The following is a 12,450-nucleotide window of genomic DNA, read 5'->3' on the forward strand; positions in this document are numbered from 1 at the left end:
GTGAATAAGCCCTAAGGCCTCTTTCACACAGCCATATGCATTTTTACGCTTGGCTGATCACAGCTTAAAATCGCATCAATGAAGAATAGCCTCAATCAAGTCCCGATCTTTAGCTGTGTATTCTCTGGCATTTACATGGGTGGCTGCAGCGCGGAAATCCCTCGATCGGCCCAAATCCTTGGAATGACTGCTAATACTTAAATAGAATTGTCTGTCTTCTTTTCTCAGTGTTGGACGCAGCTAAACTCCTCCCCTTCCTTCTTTTTCAACTCCCATAGGAGTCTATGGGAGCATCCAGCATATCTTGGCTACAGATAGGGCAAGATCTATCTTTTGACGCTGTGTATAAAAATTGATCACCATTTTGGGTCGTCGATGTGCTATTTTTGCCGACACAATTTTTTTAAACGCCCAAAAATCACTCATCAATTGATACAAGTGATTTTTTTTCTTGGACGGACAAAGAAATTGCAGTATGTTCAAGAATCACCCATTATTTCCTATTGCAGGGGGGGGAATGCATCACATTTGCATGTCATGTAACTTATATGTAAGTGCGATGTGTTTATTACCGTTTTAAATGGGAAGATAGAACAATACCTCTGCAGCGCCACCTTTTGGAAGGCAGCATTCCAACAAGTCAATGTCAGGCTTTTTAAACAAGCCTTATAATAATGACTGGGAATTGTGAGCAAAATCCAGAAATGCTTGCGCCGTCAGAGCAGGGCACCGGACATTGTAGGGCAGACCACAAGAGAAAACAAGATGAAAAACTCACACCCACTTCCGTCCTCCTTTCCGGACCCTTGCCAGCTATTTGCAATGGAAGTGGGCGGGACGAGGCTGGCAGCCAACATGGGGCAGAGAGGGGGCGGGGCCTTAGCACACTAGCTCCCACCCTGTCCTGCCCTCTCCCCTTGCAGAGAGCCAGCGAGGGGGTGGAAAGGGGAAGCCATTCCGGGCTCGACGTATATGCGCAGGACCCAGGGCCGTCTGAACAGGCGCGCAAACGCAGATTTGTGCACCCGTTCATGCATTTTTCGGCTGACCAAAAATCACTACACTCGCATGAAAGAGCCCCAAGAAGTAATATTTTAATGGACCAATGGGGATTCCAGACCATCTCTTGCCAGGCCAAAGGAATTTTATGTAGACCTCCAATTGAATCAATTCATTTTATAATCAGACTAGTATAGAATTGCTCCTGGAGTAACGAACTCTAGAGCTTCAGTGAAATAAGATACTTCTTCTGCACTTGTTTTCTAACTTCCATTTGGAAGACTTATTTTCAAGCACTTGACATGTTACATCGGTGATATTAAATGAAGCCGAGCAATTTTGTCTGGACCTCCCTCGTGAAAATAATGGCCCGTTAATTACGCTGCTCATTTCATATAATCTTTTATAGATTATGGCAACGACCTGGCAATTAGATTGCAATAACAATGTTAGCAGTTCAGCCCCGTCTTTTTGATTGGTGTTCTAATTAGTAAATGATTACCTGGGAAGTGCTCGTTAAGGGAAATGACTGCATATTAATCATTGTCTAAAACTATTGTAATTGGGCTGCACAATCTGCAGCACATCCTGCTTCTCCACCAATGGGAGCATTATTTATGGCACGCGCTTTACATACACAATATTTATGGTGCAGCCTAGAAAATAATAGAACAACCAGGGAAATCCTCCTGATATCCTTTCCATGCAGATTGTTCTTCGTACTGATGTTGACCTGTATATACCGGGCCCCTATACATGTCTACAAGAGAAGACCTTTCCAATCCATATGATAATGTGCAAAATATGTGATTCCTTTATATGTAGAGAATCTATACCATACAATGAAGAAAGCCGTGGGGGTATTCAACAGTGCAGACGGACTATTCAAGCAAAGAGGCACGGTGAAGCATTAGGGCAGGGGTCCCCAACCACCGGGCCGCGGACCAGGGCCGGGCCGTTGGGTGGTTAGCCCCGGTCCGCGGCACCGCCGGGAACCTTTTGCTCTAAACACAAGGCCCGCGGCCCGAATCCGGCCCGCTGCCTTGTGCTATGTGGCCCACGGCGTGCCGACGCCGCTGACCACTGAAGCGATTACCAGCGGGGGCGCCGCAGCTCCCCGCTGGTAATCGCGCTGTTCCCAGCTCACACACTTACGTCTGTGCAGCCAGCCCTCCCCGAGTCCCCTGCTCATTAGTTCAGCAGGAGAGGACTCAGGGAGGAAGCGTTCCGGGCTGCACACTGACGTCCGGGCAAGCAGAGAGAGAGCGACAGCAGGGAGGAGGTAAGTATTTGGGTTGGGGGGGGCTGCCTATTACTGGGGGGGGGGGGGGGGGGGGGGGATGCTACTTATTACAGGGGAAGGGGCTGCCTATTACTGGGGGGGAGGGGGGCTGGTTATTACTGGGGGGTGGGGGCTAGTTATTACAGGGGAAGGGGCTGCCTATTACTGGGGGGGGGGGCTGGTTATTACTGGGGGTGGGGGCTACTTATTACAGGCGAAGGGGCTGCCTATTACTGGGGGGGGGGCTGGTTATTACTGGGGGGTGGGGGCTACTTATTACAGGGGAAGGGGCTGCCTATTACTGGGGGGGCTGGTTATTACGGGGGGGGGGGCTGCTTATTACTGGGGGGGGACCTGCTTATTACTAGGGGGGGCTGCTTATTACTGGGGGGACCTGCTTATTACAGGGGAAGGGGCTGCTTATTACTGGGGGGCTGGGGGCTACTTATTACAGGGGAAGGGGCTGCCTATTACAGGGGGGGTCTGCTTATTACGGGGGAGGGGGGCTACTTACTACTGGGGGGGCTGCTTATTACTGGGGGGGCTACTTATTACAGGGGAAGGGGCTGCCTATTACGGGGGGGCTGCCTATTACTTGGGGGGGGGCACTGCCTATTACTGGGGGTGGGGCGCTGCCTATTACTGGGGGGGGATCTGCTTATTACTGGGGGGGGCTGCTTATTACTGGGGTGGGGGCTACTTATTACAGGGGGAGAGGCTGCTAATTACTGAGGGATGGGGGCTGTCTATTACTGGGGGGGACATAAATTATATGCTGCCCTATGTGTGTGCTGGGGGGGATAGATTATATACTGCCCTATGTGTGTACTGCCAGGACATTCTAAATGTCATAATTAAATAAGAATGCACTAAACTCCAACCCCCTTTGTAACTCCGCCCCATATAACCAAAGCCCCGCCCATGTCCCGCCCAACCCTGCCGGGCCTTGTAAAAATGGTCTTGCTTGAAGGCGGTCCCTGGTGCCAAAAAGGTTGGGGACCACTGCATTAGGGGGTCTGCCAACTGGAAACTGAGATCCTACCAATATAAAAATATATGGAGGATATACTGAGCCCAAAAACTCTTCCAGCCTGCAAAAATAAAAAAAAACCTTTATTATAAATTGACTTTCATAATTGCCGGCTACTTCAATGCTATTTGTTCTCCCATGCAAAAACTACTATGTCAAAACAAATCCCGCCCCTATGACTTGTCGTTTTGCTGCTAAACTAAGGGCTCTTTCACACAAGTGTAGCGATTTTCGGTCAGCCGTTTCACTGCCACCTGCGACTGCAAATGATCTGCCGTTTGTGCGCCCGTTCAGACGGTCGGGGTATGGCGCATATATGTTGAGTCCAGAATGACCCTCACTGGCTCTCGGTAAGAGGAGATGGCGGGACAGGCTAAAGCTCCCATAGGCTCACATAGGAGTTCAGTTTGTCTTTTTTAAAGTGGGGTGCCCAGAACTGGACACAGTATTTCAGATGAGGTCCGACTAAGGCCTCTTTCCCACGAGCGTATATCAGCCAGCGTTTTCACGGCCGGCCAATATACGCTACCATCTGGGGTGTAGAAGACCGTTAATGGGCGCACAAATCTACTGTTTGTGCGCTGGTTCACATGGCATGGGCCCAGTGCATTTACGCTGAGGTCACCATGTTGTCACTTCTTTCTCCTCCCTCCCCCTCGCAGGCTCACCTCTGCTCTCCTCCCCGCTCATTCTTTGCAATGGGAGGGGGAGCATGGCGGCAGAGCTAAGCGGCGCCCCGCCTCCTCCCATTGCTGGCTGTGGACAAGGGGTGGGAAGGGGGCAGAGCTAGCTCTGCCCCCGTTCCACCCACTCCCATTGCAAAGAGCCAGCAGGGAGGAGAGCAGAGGTGAACCTGGGAGCGGGAAGGAGAGCAGAGGGAGGGAATTTAACAGCTATGCTGCTAAACTCCCTCCCAGCTTCAGCCACTGTCATTGGCTCCCATAGGAGCCTATGCAGCTGTCGATGTATTCCGGCCCAAAAGATAGTTTCTGGACTATCTTTTGGGCCTGATGTAAAAACGTCTGGCGCTATATTGGCCTGGATGCTTTTATGTCTCAGGAATACAGCCATTTGATCTGATGCATTGGAATCCAATGCATCAGATCACAGCGTATATCATCCAGCCGTGAAAACATCCGGCTTATATACGCTCGTGGGAAAGAAGCCTAAGGAAGAGAAGAGGGGGATAATTACGTCACGTGATCTAGACTCTATACTTCTCTTAATACATCCCAGAATTGTGTTTGCCTTTTTGGCTGCTGCATCACATTGTTGAGTCATGTTCAGTTTATAATCTATTAGTATACCTAAGTCTTTCTCACATATTCTGCTGCTTAGCCCAATTCCTCCCATTCTGTATGTGCTTTTTTCATTTTTCTTGCCCAGATGTAGGACTTTCTCCTTGTTAAATACCATTATGTTAGTCACCGCCCACTGTACAAGCTTTTCTAGATCTTTTTGAATACTCTCTCTCTCTCTTCCCTAGTGTTAGCTATTAGAGATGAGCGAGCACTCTCGTCCGAGCTTGATGCTCGTACGAGTATTAGGGTACTCAAGATGCTCGGTACTTGAGACGAACACCACGTGGTACTTGAGTCAATTGCGTTTCCTTCCCCGCATGTTTAGCACCATTTTCTAGCCAATAAACATGCGGGGAAGGCATTACCACTTCCTGCTGTGACGTGACAGCCCCCCCCCCACAGTAGTGAGTGGCTGGGCCGATCAGGTGACTGCCGAGTACTTAAACTGGTCCCGCCCGCGGCTCGCCTCAGACGCATGCTGTAGGAGGTTAGGGATAGTGCTGCTGCTGATATAGGGAAAGTGTTAGAGTAGGATCCTGTCGTCAAGAACCCCAATGGTCCTTCTTAGAGCTACTTACTCTTCATAGTGTGCATTACTGTTGTTGCTGGCTGGGAGCAGTAGTGCACCAATTTTTTTTTAAGCATCTCGGGCTGTGCAGGCCATTTCAACTATAGCATTCTCAGTCTGCAGTGTATTATGCAGAGTTTAGGGAAAGAGTAGCTGGTGATATAGGGAAAGTGTTAGAGTAGGATCCTGTCTTCAAGAACCCCAATGGTCCTTCTTGGGCTACATCTGACCGTGTGCATTACTGTTGTGGCTGGCTGGGAGCAGTAGTGCAGGTACCAGCGCAAGACAGCGGGTTAATTTTTTCAAGTCACAGCATAGAACCTACGCTATCTACGAGTCTCTGTGTGCGGTGAATTAGCCACTGTTGTCAGTGCTGTACAGTGGGGTAATTTATTTGGGCCCTACTCTATTTTTAATCCATCATGATGAGGAGTAGGGGTAAGGGTGTTTGCACAGGCCGAGTTCCTGGATATGGTGAATCACAGCCGGCTGCTGAGGAATTAGGAGAGAGGCAAGTTTCTGGGCTTCCCAGCTTCGATTCACAATTTATGGGTCCGCGTGGTAGATCTTTATTACAAACAGAGCCGTGCGAGCAGTTCCAGTCGTGGATGGCAGAAAACGCATCCAGCAATGTATCGACCAACCAGTCTTCTACGCAGTCCACTACTCCCGGCCTTGGGACTGCAACTCTGAATCCTCTGGCTGCTGCTCCTCCTTCCTCCCAGCCTCCTCACTTCATGAAAATGACATATTCTGAGCAGGTAGACTCCCAGGAACTGTTCTCGGGTCCCTGCCATGAGAGGGAAAAAACAGTTCCTCTCTCAGCTGAGGAGTTTGTCGTAACCGATGCCCAACCTTTGGAAAGTTCCCGGAGTCCGGCTGATGAGGCTGGGGACTTCCGGCAACTGTCTCAAGAGCTTTTTGTGGATGAGGATGATGAGACACAGTTGTCTGTCAGTGAGGTAGTAGTAAGGGCAATAAGTCCGAGGGAAGAGCGCACAGAGGATTCGGAGGAAGAGCAGCTGGACGATCAGGTGACTGACCCCACCTGGTTTACGAAGCCTACTGAGGACAGGGCTTCAGAAGGGGCGGCAAGTGCAGCTGCAGGACAGGTTGGAAGAGGCGGTGGAGTGGCCAGTGGTAGAGGCAGGGCCAGAGCGAAGAATACCCCAACTGTTTCGCAAAGTACCCCCTCGAGGGAAGCTTCCGTGCAGAGGGCTCGGTGTTCAAAGGTGTGGGTGTTTTTTAGTAAGAGCGCGGATGACTGGCACATGTTGGCCAGGCTGTATGAGCAGCGTAGAGCAATAATGGAATACCAGCTGCAACATGGGCGTCGAAGTGGTAGTCAACCTCCGCAATTCTTTACTGAGGAGTAGGCATGGATGGCAGATATCTGCCAGGTCCTCGGAAACTTTGAGGAGTCTACCCAGATGGTGAGCGGCGATGCAGCAATCATTAGCGTTACCATCCTGCTACTTTGCCTGCTAAGAAGTTTGCTGCTAAGCATAAAGGCCAATGTTTTGGGGTTGGAACAGGAGACGGCGGATGACAGTATGTCGCTTGATAGCCAGACCACCCTCATGTCTATATCTCAGCGCATTTTGGAGGAGGAGGGGAAGGGGGAGTAGAGGAGGAGGAGGAGGGGGAAGAGACAGCTGGCCACACTGCAGAGGGTACCTATGCTGCTTGCCTCTCATCTGTTCAGCGTGTATAAGCTGAAGAGGAGGAGGAGGAGGATCCTAAAAGTCATTTTCCTAGTGAGGACAGCGATGTGTTGCGTACTGGGACCCTGGCACACATGGCACACTTCATGTTAGGCTGCCTTTCCCGTGACCCTTGCATTAGACGCATTCTGGCCAATACGGATTACTGGGTGTACACCTTTCTTGACCCACGGTACAAGGAGAACCTTTCCACAGGGCCCTGGTGGAAAAAGTCATGCTAAAGTTCCCATCTGACAGCGCTAGTGGCAGAAGACACAGTTCAGAGGGCCGACTAGCAGGGGAGGCGCGGAGATCAGGCAGCATGTCCAGCGCAGACAGGGGAACACTCTCCAAGGCCTTTGCTAGCTTTAAGGCTCCCCAGCAAGGCTGTGTCACCACTCCTCAGTCAAGGCTGAGTCGGAAGGAACACTATAAAAAGATGGTGAGGTAGTTCGTAGCCGATCGTACCACTGTCCTCCGTGATGCCTCTGCTCCATACAACTATTGGGTGTCAAATCTGGACAGGTGGCATGAACTTGCGCTGTACGCCCTGGAGGTGCTTGCCTGCCCTGCCGCTAGCGTCTTGTCAGAGAGGGTGTTTAGTGCAGCTGGGGGAATCATCACGGATAAGTGTACCCGCCTGTTAACTGCGCCGACATGCTTACCCTCATAAAGATGAAGAACGGCTGGATTTCCCCAGACTTCTCTTCTCCACCAGTGGAAAGCAGGGGATCCTAAAGAATCTTTTCGCTGCAAAAGGAGAAAAATGTATCCCCTATCACCTTAAAAAAGGGGAGAATTAGTTTTGTGTATCCCTCTCGGATATTATTACTCCTCCTCCTAAAACAGCATGTCATCACGCTGAACTGCCAATTTCTATGCGGCCCAAAGTGCTCTGTTTAAAACTTTTAAAAGTTTTATCTGTTTTAAAAGTTAAACTTAAACCAATTTTTGCAGAGGGCTGCCTTGAGGCTCTGTTGCAAATTAACCAATAACGAGCTGTATCTTCAAAAAATGTTTGTGGGTTTCACCTGCCCTCGTGGTTGAGCAATTTTTCAGGGGAACACTTGTACTCTTGGTACACCAATTTTTCAGGCCATTGCCAATACTGTAAGCAAACACATTTTTCCAGGCTTCGCCTATACTCTTAATAAGCAGATTTTTACAGGTGTTCGCCTATACTCTTGGTACACCATTGTTACTGGGATTCGCCTATACTCTTGCTACAGAAATGTTACAGGGGTTCGCCTATACTTTTGCTACAGAAATGTTCCAGGGGTCTGCCTATACTTTGGCTTCAGAAATGTTACTGGGGTCCGCCTATACTTCTGCCACAGAAATGTTACTGGGGTCCGTCTATACTTTGGCTACAGAAATGTTACTGGGGTCTGCCTATACTCTTGCTACAGAAATGTTACTGGGGTCCGCCTATAATATTGCTACAGAAATGTTACAGGGGGCTGCCTATGCTTTGGCTACAGCAATGTTACTGGGGTCCGCTTATACTTTTGCTACAGAAATGTTACTGGGGTCTGCCTATACTTTGGCTACAGAAATGTTACCGGGGTCTGCCTATACCTTTTCTACTGAATGGTTTAAGGGGTCCGCCTATACTCTTCTTACAGAAATGTTACTGGGGTTCGCCTATACTCTTGCTACAGAAATGTTACAGGGGTCTGCCTATACTTTGGCTTCAGAAATGTTACTGGGGTCCGCCTATACAGTTTCTACTGAATGGTTTGAGGGGTTCGCCTATACTCTTGCACAAGAAATGTTACAGGGGTCTGCCTATACTTTTGCTACAGAAATGTTACTGGGGTCTCCCTATACTTTTGCTACAGAAATGTTACTGGGGTCTCCCTATACTTTTGCTTCAGAAATGTTACTGAGGGCCGCCTATACAGTTTCTACTGAATGGTTTGAGGGGTTCACCTATACTTGTGCTACAGAAATGTTACTGGAGTCTGCCTATACTTTGGCTTCAGAAATGTTACTGCGGTTCGCCTATACAGTTTCTACTGAATGGTTTGAGGGGTTTGTCTATACTTGTGCTACAGAAATGTTACAGGGGGTTCCCTATACTTTTGCTACAGAAATGTTACTGGGGTCTGCCTATACTTTTTTCTACTGAATGATTTGAGGGGTTCGCCTATACTTCTGCTACAGAAATGTTACTGGGGTCCGCCTATACTCTTGCTACAGAAATGTTACAGGGGTCTGCCAATGCTGTGGGTGCACAAAGACTTCCCATTGCTGTGTTTTACCTAGCTGGCACAAATACACTGACTGACTTGAGCACAAATTTGGGCCGAGACCGAGGTCCTTGGCGGGGTGAAACTCTGCCATGTTTGGGCACTCTGATTTCTTCCTATGTGATACCATCTTTGTGGACCGACAGCATAGGCAAGCCCAAGGAACTCAAAGACTTCCCATTGCGGTGTTGAGCTATCTGACACCTACGCAGAATGAATAGTGTAGGGACACATGGATTTCCCATTGCTATGTAACCCGCGGCACCTTGGGTCACACAAGGTGGAGGCTGTGACCGAGCCTGACCCAGGGCCCGCTCACGTACTTCCCACACAGAATATTGCAGGTCCTACCTCGGTCATGGTTTCTCGGCCTTGTTATGCCACCTCCTCCTCTTGATTGGGGTTTGGGGATCAGCGCTGGGCAACATGTATTTTCTCTTGTGTTACCACAGTTATCTGAGACACTGGTTTGGGCCAAACAAAAGGAGCGTAACTGCATTAAGGAGACGTTCACAGCTGCACTAGCATCCGAGTCCGCTTTATGTCCACGATTACTGAGGGCACTCTGATTTCTTTATGTGTAATACTTTCCTTGGCTTCCAGGGGCTCGCCAATGCTGTGGGTGCACAAATACTTCCCATTGCGTTGTTTTACCTGTCTGGCAAAAATGGGGACACATGGATTTCCCATTGCTATGTAACTCGCGGCACCTTGGGTCACATAAGGTGGAGGCTGGGACCAAGCCTGACCCTGGGCCCGCTCACGTGCTTCCCACACAGAGTATTGCTGCATTGTGGAGATGTGTAGAAGTGCTTGCACATGAATCCCCTTTATGCCCACATTTGCGGCTCCTGACAATTTTGTGACGGAGGTGGCACGGGATTGGAATGATAATTGTACATCAATTTATCATCCATTCTCAACCGCATTGTGGGCTATCGCCCAAACTTTAAGAGAGGGTCGCTGCCTGGCCCTGCCAACCCTCTGCAGTGTGTGCCTCCGGTTCCTCCTCATCCAGTATGCACTTATAAATAGACATGAGGGTGGTGTGGCTATGAGGCCAGCCTGTGGCATGAAGCCAGCTGAACGCTGTGCAGGGAAAATTTTATGTGCGCTGTGGACGCAGGGTCGTGCGGGGAGGGGGGGGGGGGGTTGGACAGCAATGCCAGCATGTAACCCAGGAGAAGAGGCAGCGGTGTCAGCCGCAGGCAGTGATTGTCCTTGGTTGCAGGTAGTGTGGTGCTTAGCTAAGATTTGCCAGCGTGTGTGCCTTGCTAATGAGGGTTTTTCCCAAGTAAATTGTTAAGGGGGTGACGCCAGACTCTTGCCCCCATTTTGGCTTAATAGCGAGACCTGGGAGCCTCAGATGCAGCCATGCATGCTGCCCCTGCCCTTCCCTATCCGTTTCTATGGTGTTTCCGTGACTTTCTGATGTTTTCTGGTGTTTGACAAGTCATGACCTATACGGAGCATCGGTCCCATACAAAAATGCCTGAGTCGCCAATTGACTTCAATGGGGTTCGTTACTCGAAACGAGCTCTCGAGCATTACGAAAAGTTTGACTCGAGCAACGAGCACCCGAGCATTTTGGTGCTCGCTCATCTCTATTAGCTATCCCTCCTAGCTTTGTGTCATTGGCAAATTTGATCAGTTTCCCATCAATTCCTTCCTCCAGACCATTTATAAAAATGTTGACCAACACTGGGCCTAGGACAGAGCCTTGTGGTACCCCACTTGATACATTCTTCCACTTGGATGTGCAGCCATTTATGAGCACTCTTTGAGGACGATCACTCAGCCAGCTGTGAATCCACCTAACAGTTGCCTTGTCAATCCCATATTTGGTCATTTTTTCAATAAGTATGGTATAAGATACTTTGTCAAATGCTTTACTAGAGTCAAGATATACTATATCCACTGCAATTCCCTGATCAACCCAGTCAGTGATTCTGTCATAGAAGAATTAGATTTGTCTGGCATGACATGTTTGTTACAAACCCATGCTGGCTGTGGGTAATTACTTCATTACTTTATCTAAGTACTTGCATACATGCTAATAATTTGTTCAAATATCTCTCCTGGTATACAAGTCAGGCTTCTTTCCCACGAGCGTATATCGGCCTGCTGTTTTCACGGTTGGCCGATATACACTGTGATCAAATGCATTGGATTCCAATGCATCAGATCACAGGGCCGTATTCCCGTGACGTAAAAGCTCCTGGCTGGCCAATATAGCGTTGGGCGTTTTTACATCAGACCCAAAAGAAAGTCCTGGAACTATCTTCTGGGCCGAAATACGTCAGGCGCTGCATGGACTCCTATGGGACCCAATGACTGCGGCCAGAGAAGGGAGGTGGGAGGGAGTTTAGCAGCTTGTGTGCTAAACTCCCTCCCTCTTCTCTCCTCCCCTCCGGCTGATCGCAATGGGAGGGGGTGGGGCAGGGGCGGAGCTAATTGCCACCCCATTTCGCCTCCTCCCATTGCTAGCTGTGGACAAGAGGCGAGATGGGGTTGGAGCTAGGCTAGGGCCCCATCCCGCCCCCTTCCACTGCGATCTGCCGAAGGGGAGGAGACGGGGGGAGCCGGCGAGGGGGAGGGAAGGGGCGACGGCATGGCAGCCCCTTCGAACAAACATTAGATTTATGCGCCCGTTCGCAAGCTTTTATGCCACAGATGGCAGCGTATATCGGCCGACCGTGAATAAAATCACGTCGGGAAAAATAGCACAGTGGTCGTCGATTTTATATGCTGTGTTAAAAGATAGCTCTTGCCCTATCTTTTGCCAAGATATGCAGGAAGCTCCCATAGACTTCTATGAAAGGGGGAAAAAAGCGTGGGGGCGGGAGTTTAGCTGCATCCAGCGCTGGTAAGAGAAGACAGCTGGCTCTATTTAAGCATTAGCAGTCACTCCGAGGGATTTTCATGCTGCAGCGTATTTTTTTTGCTGATACGCTGCAATTGCAGCAGGAAATATGCAGTTAAAGATCGGGACTTGATCGTGGCTATTCTTCATTAATGTGATTTGTTGAGCGCATATGGCCAAACCTAAAAACACATATGGTCATGTAAAAGAGGCCTTAGGCCTCATTTTCGCGAGCGTGAGATTTACGCTGAACATCCCTGCACAAAAAAGTTGCAGCTAAGTGTGCGAAAAATAGCATGAATGGACGATTTCCCGTAATCAAGCCATGAGCTTAATTAGCTATAAAATTCCCCATTCACACGATCCAAAGCTGCATGGTGCTGAAATTGAGCAACTCCGAGAGGGGAGAGAGAGAGATGAAGGAATGATGTGGGAACGCCCTTCTCCGCAGG

The sequence above is a fragment of the Eleutherodactylus coqui genome, chromosome 13, assembly GCF_035609145.1.
Source record: "Eleutherodactylus coqui strain aEleCoq1 chromosome 13, aEleCoq1.hap1, whole genome shotgun sequence".
Taxonomy (NCBI): domain Eukaryota; kingdom Metazoa; phylum Chordata; class Amphibia; order Anura; family Eleutherodactylidae; genus Eleutherodactylus; species Eleutherodactylus coqui.